Raw genomic sequence first — 14,167 nt, 5'->3', positions numbered from 1 at the left:
ACTAAGTGATGGCTACAGTGTGAAAGAAGAAATTTGTTTCTGTGAAGTGAGGCAGCCATGCTGCAGCCTCAGGGCTCTGAGGGCAGCCTGCTCATGCTGAGCATGTGCCATTGCTGTGTTGGGACCCCCTTCCAGCCCTGCTCAGCTCTCTTGAGCTCTGACTGCTCAGTACAGGGTCTGTGGGGCTCGGAGCTTTGATGGCTCTGAACTTCTTCAACATCTTGTAGATGTAGTGAGTGGCAGTGGTGATGGATTTTAACACACACACATAGACATCCCCCCACCCCAGTACTTCACTCATCCTCCAAATTCAAGGAGGACAGTATAGGAAAGATGTTTGACTGGCAGCAAAGTAGGAGACCAATGGGACTTTACATGGGAGCTAGTAATGCCTCTGGTTTCACAGGTCTCTTTAATACATGGATCTTTCACTGTACACTGTTAGGACTGTGCCATCCCTGCCTGGAAAATGCACTGGTGGAATCATGCCCGGCTGAGCACCTTTAGCTCTTGGTGTCAGGAATATCTAATTCAAGCTGCCAACTTTCGGCATATTCCCATGCATATTGCCAACTTTTACTCATTTTGGTTTGACATTTTTATTTGTTTGGGTTGTTTGGTGTTTTTAAAGCCATCTCTTTTGTTAAAACTTTCTCTGTGGAGGTTCAAGCTCATATTTTATTATAGCTAACTGCTCAGCTTCAACAGCCTTCTGACTTGTTTCTGAACATCCCACGCCTGCTTTCATATTGAGATGGAGTGAAGGAAGACAGCTGGGATGTTGGGAAGAGATGCCTTTTTTTGCTGACCTCAATATCCCAGAAATCTGCTGAGCAAGAATTTATTTCTTACTTTATCATAATTTTAAGCTTCTGGTGGACAATTATGTAGGAATGTTCAACATGTGAAAATGGAGGCAGTGTGAGCCTCACTCTGGAGCTTTGGTCATCTCCAAGTGCTTTTGTTCAGGTTCGTGGTGGTGCCAGAGGGCTCTGCAGGGAGTGAAACTCCAGTGTGCTTTGTCCTCACTGAAAGGTCCAGCCAGATCTGCACACCTGAACGTGTACTGTCAGGAGTTTTGGGCAGGGAGTCTCCTCATGCTGTCACGTGAAGGGTCGTGCTGTGATCCAGCGCTGGTGACATTTTCATGGCAGCTTGAGCAAGCAGGAAGTTTGTAGTTTCTCAAAGGAGCATGTGTGTGCCCAGAGGGAGCCCTACAGGCTCTGAGGTGATCATTACTGGATTTTGGAAAGATCTTAGCCGATGCTTGCATAGGAAAATAATTCAGCTTGGCAAGTGGCTGCTGTGGTCAGCTTGGAGCCTTCCTAGGGTAAGGTGCTGAAATAAACAATCAAGAGTTGAGTCTTGTGTGCGTCTTTTCCTAAGCAATGTGTTTGTACCTCAAAGGCTCAGCCAAACTAAAGACTTCCTTGGATGAAAGAAAAGCTTGGAAACCTTCCGTTGGGATCAGAAAAAAAAATATTACCTTTTTCTGTGTCTTTTATAATGGAAAGCTACCACATAACTTTTGAAGCTGCCTGTTAATTTTAACTTGTTCTTTATCCTTCTTTGAAATAAATCACATCTTACTTCTCTGACAAAAGAGTTTAGCATGTTATGTACTTACACACATGCACATTTTTGAATGCCTACAGTGAAGTTCAACACAATGTTAAGAAAATGTTGCCGAGCACAGCAAGATCATGTTCAGTTTAGTGATTCAGACAGGATCTGATTTCAAAAAAAGAGAAAAAAAGTGAAAATAAATAAAGAAACCCTCCAACTAACCATTGGGCTGAAGAGGGTGTGATGAGAGGAGATGCTTTGTGGGCTATTTTGGGAAGTGTGGTAGGTTGGCTCTGAATCTGGACTTCTGGCCCAGCACTTTGCAGTGCTTCACATTAAAAGCTGGCAGCTGTGCAAGTGTGGCCAGGTGTCTTTGGCTTCGGGAAGCTGAGCAGTGTGGCTGTTCACTTACTGCATGGCTGCTGCTGCCCCTGGGCCCAGGCTGGATGCTGGCAGCAGGGTCCTCGTAGTGAGCCTGGGCGCCTTGAAGGCAGTTCTTGACCAGCCTCTGGTTTATCACCACTGTGGGATCACCAGTTGTCACATTTTATGGCAGAGCCGTGCCCAGGCTTCAGGTCAGAGTTTATTACTCTTAGCTGTGCTTCCTGAAGCATTTAGCATCAGTATTTCTCTGAAATAGCACCTTTGGTTGAAATGTGTGTGGCAAAACAACCTCTGCTCTGCAGCTGCTGCATCATACAAGGTTTGTGCATGATTCTGCTCCTCTGGCATGCACAAAGTGCACCTGATTGCATCTGAATCTTGCAGGTGAGCACTGGAACTGAGAGCTGCCTACAACGTTATGGCTCTGCTGGAGACAGCACTTCACCCCTTGCTCTGTGCTGCTTTATTCTCAGTTGCATAATGCAGCGTGATGCGGATAATCCGGTCATCATTACAAAAGGATTTAAAACCCCTTTTTAATCAGAACTCATTTTTAATAAAGCTTTGCCTTGCTTGGAGGACTGTTTTCCTGGCTTGAGTGTTTAAGAACAAAATGCAGGAGACTGAGGGAGGAGGGAGGCTGGTGCCTCTTTCTGGCTCCCAGGTGGTTGCTGGTGAAGTCCAGAACTGTGGGACACGTTTCCAGTAGCACCAAGCATGCAAAATCCCTACGTGCCCAGATAGATGCAGCTCATACGTCTGTGCTTTCTCAGAATTTTTCACTGACAGAGCAGACTTCTGGTGGTGGAGAGAAGGAAAGGCTTGATCTAGTCCAGTCTGACTTCTCCTCCCTCTTTTAACCCTCTGTGTCCAAAACACTGATTGGTAGTCCTCTAGGGCCTCCTGCATCTCAGAACAAGCTGTGGTCCTGGACAAAGGGCAGCATTTCCTTCTCTGGTAATGGCAATGGCTTACAGCGCGTGTGATTGACCTTATTTCTTTGGCTATTGCTCTGCCATTGTATTGTGAAAAGTGCACTGACTAAAACAGCGTGTGAACTCTTATGTAGCTCTGAAGTGTATCCTCTTCCCACTTTTCTGGCAGTAGCCACCTCTTGAGCTGCTATGCCTGCTTCACCTCCCCCCAGAGCAAGCCTGACTGAGGGCTTTAACTCTGGCACTTGGAGTTTGAGAGCAAGCATTCTGCTGCTTCCTGGTTTTTTTCAATCCCAGTAGTTCTCACTCTTGGGGAGCACACCTCCAGTGCATGCTTTAGATATCCCTGAGTCTCCTCTTTGATCAGTGTAAGTTGATGACTGGGAAGTTTTAAGGTGGTTCCTCCCCAAGACAGATTCCATCCAGAGGAGAACTGGTAAGCTTGCAGTTCAGGTGAGCTGATAAAACATCTGAAGGAAGGGGGGAGCTCAGGGTTGTGTTACAATGACACTGGTGAGTAAGTACCCCAGAGTTGTCCACCTGGTGGAAACCTAGAAGTAATACTGGTTTACAGTACAAATAGAGGACCAGGAGAGAGCTCGGCTCTAGGACAGAATTCCCTATGAGAGAAAGTTGCAGAGTAGAAGAAATGGTGGAGGAGTTAAATGTTCTCCTGGCAGCACTGCTGCTTCCCTGTGAGGCTGATAAGTTCTTTCTGGGCCCCAGAGCTCCTTCCTATTACAGTAACAAATGTGACTACTATAGAAGTGATTTTTAAACAGCAAAGATGAATGCTGCAGGTGATTTTTGGGCACTGAGAACTCAGACCAGATGGCATTTAGCAGGCAGTGAACTCTGTAAGAGTTAAGTAGCAAAGCTGTTGTTTCTGTATTCACATGACTTCTCACTGGGAGGCATTCCAACATAGAATAAAAAGCAGTAAGCATTGGCCTCAGCAGAGATAATAATATTAAGTTCATAAACAAGCACTTTTCATTGAGAAAAAGGTATTTGTAAGAAAAAGCTAGCTATTGCATTGATTTACGGCAATTAGTTGTCTGTCATCTGTTTGGATATTAGGGAATGAGAGGGGTCAGAAAAGAGTGGTGAAATTATTGGAAATATTGAGGAATCACAAATCAACACCAAAAGAAAAGTTAAAAGGTAAGTTTTCATCCCATCTGGAAAAGAGAGCAAGTAAAAGCTGTTAATAGTAAAAGGACAGACTGAGCTTTATTCTATCATTGAGCAAGAGAAAGCCAGCAGGTCACTCAAACTTTGAAGACTGCAGTTTTGGTAATAACAAAAGGTACTTTAAGCCAAACAAACAGAGCAGATTGAAAACAAAAATCAGGTTTCCACCTCTGTTGGCATAGGGAGACTCAGGCTCTGAGCTCTGTGGAGTGCTGCTTGGGCACTTCCATGTGTGCCAGCAATGCTTTTAGAGTGGCCTTATGCAGTTCTCCTCCTCCAAAAGGAGAATTGGCTGGTCTTGGTGCTCTGCTCCCTCTGATTTTAGCCATATATCTTGATGCAAATCTGCACCACACTTTGTTTCATAAGGAAGAAACACTTGACTAAGGATGTACTCAACAAACTATTATGTAAATTAAACAAATATATGCAAAGAAGGACGTTATATCTGATGTCCTTGTAATTAGGGAAACCTCTCTGATCCTGCAGCTTGGTGGTCAGCTAAAGCCATACCTGTGGACAGCATGTAGTGTGGGGTTAGTTGTTATTATGTAGAAAGTGGATAGCTTTGAAGGAAAAATGCCAAGGAGGCACTTTGTTCCAATTAAGCATGAGCCTAGAATAAATTCTGTGATGTACGTGCATAGACCAAATTCCCCAGTATAGAGACTTCACTACGAAGTCATGTTGATAGATTAGAACAGGGATGACCTCAAGTTGGTTCAGTAAGTGGGTAAAACACTTGATTTAACATTTGAATATGAGCACGACCTTTGGCGTAAAGACTTCTCCTTAGACCAGTCGATGTTGAAAGTTAAAAAATAAATGTTCCTGTGTTTAAGTGGGCTCTGTGGTTGTCCTGATGAGCAGCGAGTGTTCTAGGGTGACTAAAATGGCTTTACAGAGGAATATTGTGCATAAATCTCACCTTAAGTGATCTGGGAGAGAATACCTACCACCACTAGTCTGAAAATACAATTCCTTCCAGTTCAATTTGCAAAACACACTGAAACCTTGGAATGGCCCTAAGGCAGAGCAATTCTCATGGAGTCAGGTTACTTTTATCCAGAAAGGAGTTTACTTAATCTCAGAGAAAACTGTTGGGCAGAACACGTAGATACAAGTCTTGCATATGTGTTTTGGTTTGTTCTCTTTTTTTCTTGGCTGCCAAAAGATAAGTAAATGTTAAAAAAAAAAGAGAGAGAGAGAGAAGAAAAGAAAGGATGTTTTGGCAGAGTGTAAAAGGGAAAACTCCAAGTATTTCACTTAGCAGCTGGACACCTGCCAACTTCTAGAAGGGGGGCTTCCTAGCCAGAATCCAACCTTCAACCATGGCATGCATGGACATCTTGCGAGGAAGGAGCAAGCCAGGAGGGGAAAAGACTTGTCTCAAGCGCTCTCCCAGCCTTAGTCTCTCATCAGCAGATGACATCAGCACACGGACTTGTCTCCTTAGTAATGCTTAAGGACACTTTGCCAGTTCATGGTCTGTAGTACCTGCATTAAGGCTTTCTAGCTTTTGTGTTGGAGCAGGCAGAAAACCATCAGCCAGTTCTGGGTGCAATATTAGTAGCTAGACTATTGTGAGGAAATATGTCTGGCAGACTTGACTAATTCTCTGAATTTAGTAAAAGGACAGGCGGAGTCTTGGCTCTGTCTCATCAGTTGCTTAAGGCTGGAAGTCAGTGGGACTGAGTCTTGTATTGCCTGCTCTGGGGGCTGGCTTCTCTCAACCTATTCATGTGTTGTGACCTAAACACAGAAAGAGAGGTAGCAGGATGGTGACAAGTCCTGGTACCCCCTGCAGACTTTAGTGGACCCTGCTTGTTAACTGTTTATCCATAGTAATGGCTTTGAGAACTCCTTTAAACTGCTTTTATTTTTCCATTTAGTTGGACCTGCAGTGTGCCAATCATCTAGATGAAAAAAGGGTCAGCATCTCCTTTGTGATGGAGGTTTGAAATTACTGTCTGGAAAGATGGGCTGAGACTGGTGGGAATTGTTGCTGTCTGGACTGTCTGCAGCCAGTGGTGTGTAGTGTTCAGGTGGATGCTCTGTGTGCAGGTGTCCCTCGCTGTTATGGGTGAGAACAGACAGGTTGGGGCTGGCTGCAGCTTTCTCTCCAGCTGGTACCTTGCCTTGGCAAACTGAAAAAGTGCTTATGGCAGATATGGCTGAAGGAGTGGAATTAAAAATAACCAAAAGGTAAATTCTGGGCTTGGTTAGTCAGTGACAGGCCTGTTTCTATTCTGGGATCAGGATAATTCGCACTGAGCTCATTACACCATGACTCTCCCTTAAAATGCCTTGACAGTCAATTTCGTTCCAGCTAATAAGGTCCTAAAATGTTAATGAAGCTAATCAATTTTTCATGGCTTTGTATTGCAGTTGTCAGAAAGTGCTGTGTTGCAGCCTGCCAATTCAAAAAGCTTTTCAGATATTAGAAGGACAGCAAAACATTCAGCAATTTGTAGGATGTTTTATTTTCTCCATCTTTCCCCAGTGCCCCCTCTCATTTTTCTAAGACTTTATGCTGTGCTGTTTGCTTGTCCCCTTTGGTCACGTCCTTTCTCCATTATTCTACTCTGGTCACTAGTGGGAAGAGATGGCTGGTTTGCACCTTCCCTACTGCACAGGGAGAAGAGAGATGGAGTGCCTATAGGTAAAGATGAAGCTGGATGAGAGAGACTACTCATGCTGAAATACTATTTGAAATATATAGAGTTTGATGGAACAGAGTGGAGAAAGGGCATCTCGTTCATCCCCTTTCCTCATCTCTTTGGAAGGAGCAGTAGTGTCAAAAGTCACAGCCCTCCCTCCTCATGGCAGTTTGCTGAGATGTCAGTGTCACCTGGCACACATGCTGTCTGCACTCATTGTCTCATGGACTGCAGGAGGAGGAGAGAGAAGTTGCATTCTTTGTGCAGCCACATTGGTGGTCAATCACTTACCCACAGTGGCTTAGGAGCAGGTTAGATGGCAACCATCTTTTATTTTTCAGAATTGCTTATTTTGTACTGCCAGCAGGAGACACAAGGCTCAAACTTTTATGACTGCTCCTGGAGTTATTTTGATGGAGCTGTTTTGATCATTTACTGCTCTCTGCATTTGTGCTTGTGAGTCTGCAGATGGGAAGTACTAAATTGTGTGGTTTGGGGATTATAAGGGGTTTTTAAATTTGCTTTTAATTGAATTCCATTTATAACTATAATTAATTTTTATGTGCCTGAGAAAAACATAATTAACTAATGTTTTGGGAAAACATAGTGTCTTGCAACTTTTGTACTTGGAAGCCTTGTACGGCCACACTGGTAAGGGATGATCTCAAATAACTCACGAGGGGAAAACTAGTGTGTGAGTTGTAATTTGGTATTTTGAATTTGAATAATTAACCCCCTGTAGATGCTGAGTGGAACATCCAGAACACTTTCCACTCAAGTTTTCCACCCAGAGGTGTGCTCAGTCCAGTGCCAAGGGCTTCCCCAGAGGTTTTGCAAATGCTCAGGTGTGTCAATGTCCTCTTCTGCTGTGACAGTGATGTGTTAAGAGCTGGCTAACCCTATAATGACTTGGGGAAGATGGAGGGTATTTAACCCCCTTAAGCCTTTCAGACCATAGCTGGTGTTTGTGTGACTCTCCCATTCCCTGAGTGGCAGAAAATAGAGTTAGTGATTGCCAGGTACTGCATCTGTCTGCCTGTGTCTCCTGGACAGGCCTTGCAGAGCACCTTGGCCTTTGGCACAGCCCTGGGCTTCCTGCCAGGGTAATTATTAGCCTGGCAGCTCCTTAGGTAGGAGGTGAAGTGCAGGGTGATCTCAGCTGCTGGAGAAAAAGCTGCCTAGGCTTGAGCTGAGCAGAGCCCAGCTTCTGCAGCACCTCCCGGGTTCCTGGCCTGGAGAAATGCAGCTCTGGGCTCTGAAGCTTCACCTGTCAGCTCCAAGCTGAGAAGCATTGCTGTCTGTTTCCAAAGCTTGTTTTGCGTTTCCTTCACCTCACATGACTTAAGAGCCTTGAGAAAACAATTTCCTTTGCAGCCATCTGGGGGATGGCAGGGTGAGCCATATGTATGTCCACAGTCAGAGCTGTGAGGCCTAGAGGTGAGGTGCTGTCTCGAGAGACAGCTGATGCTGTGAATGCAGACGCTGGAAAGTTGTCCAGTGCTTGGATCAGCCAAGGCTGAGCCTACCCCTCTAACACTTGTAATGCTCTAGATTGGAGCTGGGCAGGCACAGGAGACTGCTCTGTGCTCAAGGAAGCTGTTGCTATTTTTGGTCTTGAGCCCTTCAAAGAAGAAATTGGTTCCTCTTGCATGTTTTGGAAAGCTATGACCTTTGCTCTCTGCACCCCTTTTTCTGTGCTATCAGTTTCTGGGCTTGGGGACTCACCTCTGTAGGCTAGTCCTTTGCCAGCCTTGCATCTGGCTGCCTTTCCCACTCCACATCTCCAGAGCAAACTTTCTTTTTGTTTTCAAGTCTTCCTTTTCTTTTTAAACTATATCAAATCCCAGGCTCATTTGTTCCTAGGCATGTACTCTACCTGATGGTGGTTCTGCTCACCAGCCTGCTGTTGTGATGATTACTTACCAACAGAGTTTTTCTTCTCTGTTGCCTTTTTTGCACAGCAGTCTCTCCCAGTAGGGCTCTTTGACAGGCTGGGAGTTTTGTTGTTGATTTTGTCTGCTAGTTCTAAGCTCCTCAGACTGGGGACTGCAACATGAGGCTTATGAAACTTTTGTTCATAATGTGCATTTCACTCTGCACTGCTCCCTTTTTTTTTTTTTTTGGTTTTTTTTTTTGGGTTTTTTTGTTTGATTTATGGCCAGGAGAATGACCTTGAGTGAGAAAAAAATTAAATCCTAACTTGGAGGTCTCTATCCAGCCCTCTGCCTCAAGCAGGCCGGGTAGATCAGGTCGCTCAGGACTCCAGAAATAAATCAAGTGCAGTGTTCTCTCTTTCTGGGGAATATTTTTGTGCGTGACATGCAGGCAGTGCTGCAAGGAGCATATTAAAAATTCATACCAGTACAGAGCAGTATTTTCTGAGCACAGTGCTTGAGAATAAGCTTGTGTGTCATGCACAGCAACATTTGTACGAAGAAAGTAATTAGTTTCATCTAAGCAGAGAAGATTTAAATGGTGTGGAGTAGATGGAGGCTTGTTGTGAGACACAATCTCCTTCCCTTTCCTTCTGCCAAGACTCCTGGAAGATTTCTTGTAGAGCTGGCTGTAAAGTCCCAGTGTATGAGGGCGTTTCCTGCGCTTGAAGCAGAAGGGGAAATCTGTGCACATGGGTATTCATCTCACCCTGCCTCTGTGACAGCTTTGATGTAATTGTGTGCGTGCTCCAGCTATTGAACCTTAAAACAACAAACAGCCAGGCACAGAAGCTGTAGCTTCCCCAGCCCCAATTTCTTTGCAGTCGTATGGATGAAAGGGGACAGGACTGCATGCAACACAGAGGGGTGTTCTGAGAGCCAGGGCTCTCATGTGAGCCCTGTTTTCTGGCTGCTGTTGGAAACCAAGCATGAGGCACATGCTTTGGGTATGCAGGCAGTGTTGAAGTGTTCTATTCTCTATTCTCCTGAAGGCATGACTGCTGAGTACTATGCTGAGAGATGTCACAAGCAAAGATTAGTCAAAGGAGGCTTGAGGGAGAAACACTTGAGGCTGGGATGTAAAGTCTGTCCCCAGTCAACCACACTTGCAGTGGTTTGTGTTGGAAGGCCTTCAGCAAGGAGGAAGAGTGAGAGGGATTTAGGGTAAGAGAACATATGAGTACTGAGGCTGCAAAAACCAGTGGGTCCTTGCTCAGAGCAGCTCTAGGATATATGATGGAGTAAATGGGTCAGTGCTGAAGCAGGGCAGGATGTAGGAGCAGCTTGGTTTGGGCTCTCATTCCCATGTTGTAAAGCATGAGCAATATATCCTCAAAGTCTCTGGCAGACTGGAGAGAGAAGCAACACCACAGAGCTGGGGCCAGGTCCTGCTCATCCACTTCTGACTGTTTGTCCCAATGGGGCCCAGATCCTGACAGCATGAAAATGGTAAACATAGGCTGATACTGTGCAAATGTGCTGTCCTGAGAGCTCTGAGGGAGAGAAGATGGCACAACAGGTTGGATTAGAGTATCTCGTCCCTATGCCCTTGCAGCACATTCTTCCTACATGAATGGGGAGCCTTGAGCCGCTTTGCACAGCCACTGCAAGTGGGAACTGCGTGAAGGCAAGTGCTCTAGGTGGGATTTTCTTCCTGCATGCAAACCTTCCTCTCTGTTAGGCAGCCAAGTAGGCTTACAGCTGACACTGTCTGGCTGCCAGCATGGAGTAACCAAACACTGCTACAAGTACTCGCTTTTCTTGCTGTCAGCCCCTCTCATAGCTCTGTGATTTGTCACGGATATCTGGCATTTCACGGGTATTTTCTAAAGGCCAGTGAAGTGTGCTTTGCAGCATGCATGGCTCTGATTACTGGCATGAGCTTTGAGTGAGCCTGTGCCTGTGTGTGTTCTGGGATAGAACAGTGGCAGTGAAGAACATCTTGCTGACATAGAAGTAACTGCTTCAGGTGAGCTGGCTAATGCTGAAAGGAAACAGGCCTTTCTGGTAGAGCTCTAGGAAAGGCTGAAGGTTGGTTCCTGTCATTCCTTTGTACTGCCCATGTGTAGCACATTTCTTTTCAATGTGGGCATCATGACTTGCTCAGCCCATCTGCCTGGGAGAGTTTACAAGCCAGCTTATGGCAGCAGCCAAACTGACCATGGAAGCTTCATCACAGGGTCTTGGTTTGTGCCTCAATCTTAACTTGCTGAGCAGCACAGTTTACCAAGTTGTGGAGACCAATTTCTGTGCCAAAACACCAGGAGGGTGACCATGGAACAGATAGAACTTTTCTGCACCATTTGTGCTATTGCAAATGAGAGGCAGCAAAGGAGAATCTTCTTAAGCATTTGCTCTCTATTTGCAGGTGCTTTTAACCAGGCTCTCTACTATAAACTGATCTGGGATTTAGATGCATCTAAACATCAGGCCTTGATCATCAAGTACTCAGCATTAAAGTGCCTTTAAAAATAGGGCTTGTGCTCTTAAATCAGATGAATAATCTTAGTCAAGCAGATTTGTCTTCTGAAAAATGAAGTTGTTCTTCACACACTTGACTGTCATAGTCTTTAACCGTAAGACAAAGTAGTTGGAGTTTTGGTTAAAACCTTATTGGCTTCAGTGTTAACATTAAAACTAAGTCCATGTTGAGACTAAGATAAGCTTTGTGGTTGTGTGTGCTATTGCAGGCAACCTTTCAGAGGGGGCAAGCAGAGCTGAGGCTTCCAGTAAAATTTGTGACAGGCTCACAGAGGAATGTGCAAAATACAGCCCGTACATAGGGGCAGAACAAGTACTGCAAACACAAGGTGCTACATTTAAACTGCATTTAAACTCTGAAATTAAACCAAGGAAACACCTGCCCATGCCAGGCACTTAGCTTTTCCTTTTGTATCCTTTTGTATCAATCAGTCCAATATCTCTTTGTATCTCCTCTTTCCCATCCTGCTGTGGCCCTGAGGACTTGTAGGAGATTATCCAATAATAATCTCCTACAGTTTGAATAATTTCTGAATAGAAATGTGAGGTTTCTGAAACCTCCAAGAGATTCTGGGCTGGAGAGTTGTATCTAAGCAGGGTGTCTCAATGCTGGTTTGTTACAGCATGCATCACAGTGCATATAGCAATGGCATTTGCATTGACTTTTATTCAGTAAGTGATACGAGGTGTGATTTAGATAGTTATACCTAGTTTAGTATTGTGATGAATTTGTGCAGCAAAGATGATCAGTTTGCAATGAGAAGGGGATGGGAACAGTATAGTAAAACAGCAGGACATCTTCTAGCTGAAAGGGGGAAGGACTAGTAAGGACACATAGATGACCTTCTGTCCACTTGGTGCATGATATGTCTTATGGTGAAATTGTAAGAAAAGTCTTTCTTCTGGGGAGCAGCATGTATGTCAGCAGGAAATGGGAGTGGGGCTGGAAGAGATTTGGTTGGGGCTGGGTACAGGGTAAGGTGAGCTTTATCCTAGAGACAGCCTAGGGAGGAAGGTAAAGCCATAAAAACAAGGAGGGTGACTGAAGAGCCGTGGTAAGGGTTTTGCCTGCAAATCAGACATCTGTTTTACCCTACAGCAATCTCCTCTGTGTGAGAAATCACCATCTAAGTATTTCTGAAGTGGGAAGATGGAAATAGGCATGAAGGCTCAAGCAGACAGACCAGTCTTATTGCACTCCTCTGATTTAAGATTTAGTGGATATCAGCCCTGTCTTTAAAGTGCATAATGGTGCACTGATTTTGTGACTCGTTTTTCAGAAATGGGCTTTCAGTACAGTTATCAGTACTGCAGGTTGGAAGTCAGCCTGGGGTTGGAAACCTGGGAATTGCTGGGAGCTGGAGCTCTGTGGTGTACATGCTTGATGGGGTGCAATGCTGCTTTCAAAATATGACAGCTCATGTAATTGAAGACGCTGCCTTGCAGACTTAACTTTGAATTGCAAATGCCATGACATTTCTTCTGGTTTAGAAGATGCATCTTCCTCACTTAAAAGCTGTTCTGCCAGTTCAGGTTTAAGTGTAGGTGTGAGTTGAGGGGAGATACTCAAACCAAGTGTGAATTCAGACTGCAGACTATGGGAGCAAACTAGAATTGCTGGCCCTACAAGTATCTCTCAAGGGGAACTGTGCATATTCCTTGCCAAGCCCTCCCCTCTGTTTTCTCTATATGAAATGACATGCTGTTTTCTGAAGGGGGGAAGAGAAGGAGAAGAGGGAAGGAGAAGAGGGAAGCAGCATTTGTAGGGTTTCATGTCCTGTGATGGGGCAGCCTGTTGTGCTATTGCTGCACAGACTGAGCAGTACTTTGAAATGTGATTTCTTTTCTGTTTTTCCTGGGGTGCCCAGCAATAGCCACTAGACAGAAGGAGACATTTTCTGATGTTCTTTAACAGTAGAGGAATTTATTGCAAGTGCATTTAAAAATAGAGGAGTCCAAGGACCATCTGTCTTGAGTGTTTTAGTGGAAGCGGGGACAGCTCGCAGTGGCTGCTTGATTGATGGGTCCAGAGAGTTTTGGGTGGACCTGTGGCTGCAGCCCACTCACAGCTGGCCTGCCTCTGTAAAGAAAGTCACTGATCAAGCCAGCAGTGACCTGGCGCCTCTGCTTTGGGTAGGTCTGTTTGGCAGCCATGCAGGCAAACTCAGAATTGAGCCCTTGCTGGTCATCCCATATTGCCTTTGAGAGCAGACCTATCTCCCAGAGAGGTATCAAGAAGTGTTTCTGGTGCTGTTGGGTGTCTAAGCTGAAGATGGACTGCTTTGAGGAGATGACTTGTTGATGGCTGGGGGATCTGCCTTGCTGGGGCCAGTCATGTGTGGAATGGAGCCAGGAGGAAACTTGATTTGCTCTGAGCAAGCTGTTGGGGAGCTGGGCACAGCTCAGCAACTGGCTTTCCCCTCTCACTGTGCTGACCTGTGTCTTGCCCTGAGCTACATTCTGCAAGGGTGCCAGCAGTGAGGAGCTGCCAACTTGGCACTTGAACAGTGGAGCTGAGGCGACTCATTTCACAGAGGGATAGCAGGCGTTGTGAGAGCCCCCCACTGCTAGTGACTCAATACAGAGCTGGTATTGCTTCCAATATGGAAGAGCTGACAGCTGGGAGCTGGGATTTGCATGCTCAGCAGAGTACAGCATAGCCAAGAGTCCTGATAGGATGCAGCAGCAGTCCCATGGCAGTTGTGGCAAATGCACCCAAGGAGAGAGGCATTAGGGAATCTTCCATCTAGATGCTGTGAATGCCTGAGGAGGTCTTGAGGCTGTGTGCAGTGATTCAAAGCAGAGACTGGAAAGATGGCAGTTATGTGTGTGGGGAGCAGCATGTCTGTAAGGCCTACTCAGGACACTCACCATGGTTACATGTATGGGACCTGCTTGCAGTGCAGGACCAGGAAGCCCTCTTGCAGTGCTTGCCTGCATCACTCACGGATGCTTACCTGGTGAGGAAGGGCATACTAAAAGCAAAAATTGCCTTGCTGATGCTTAAAAATTT

General features: G+C 45.4%; 1 protein-coding gene across 2 annotated transcripts in view; it reads left to right on the top strand.

Annotated features, from left to right (window-relative positions):
- The window catches only part of MFHAS1 (multifunctional ROCO family signaling regulator 1), a 35,525-nt gene that overhangs the window by 15,571 nt on the left and 5,787 nt on the right, over positions 1–14,167 (top strand). The gene's annotated exons all lie outside the window — the stretch shown is intronic.

This window comes from Zonotrichia albicollis, chromosome 5 (assembly GCF_047830755.1).
Source record: "Zonotrichia albicollis isolate bZonAlb1 chromosome 5, bZonAlb1.hap1, whole genome shotgun sequence".
NCBI classification, from domain to species: Eukaryota; Metazoa; Chordata; class Aves; order Passeriformes; family Passerellidae; genus Zonotrichia; species Zonotrichia albicollis.
The sequence above is the reverse complement of the archived record's forward strand: the minus strand, read 5'-3'. Positions and strand labels throughout refer to the sequence as shown.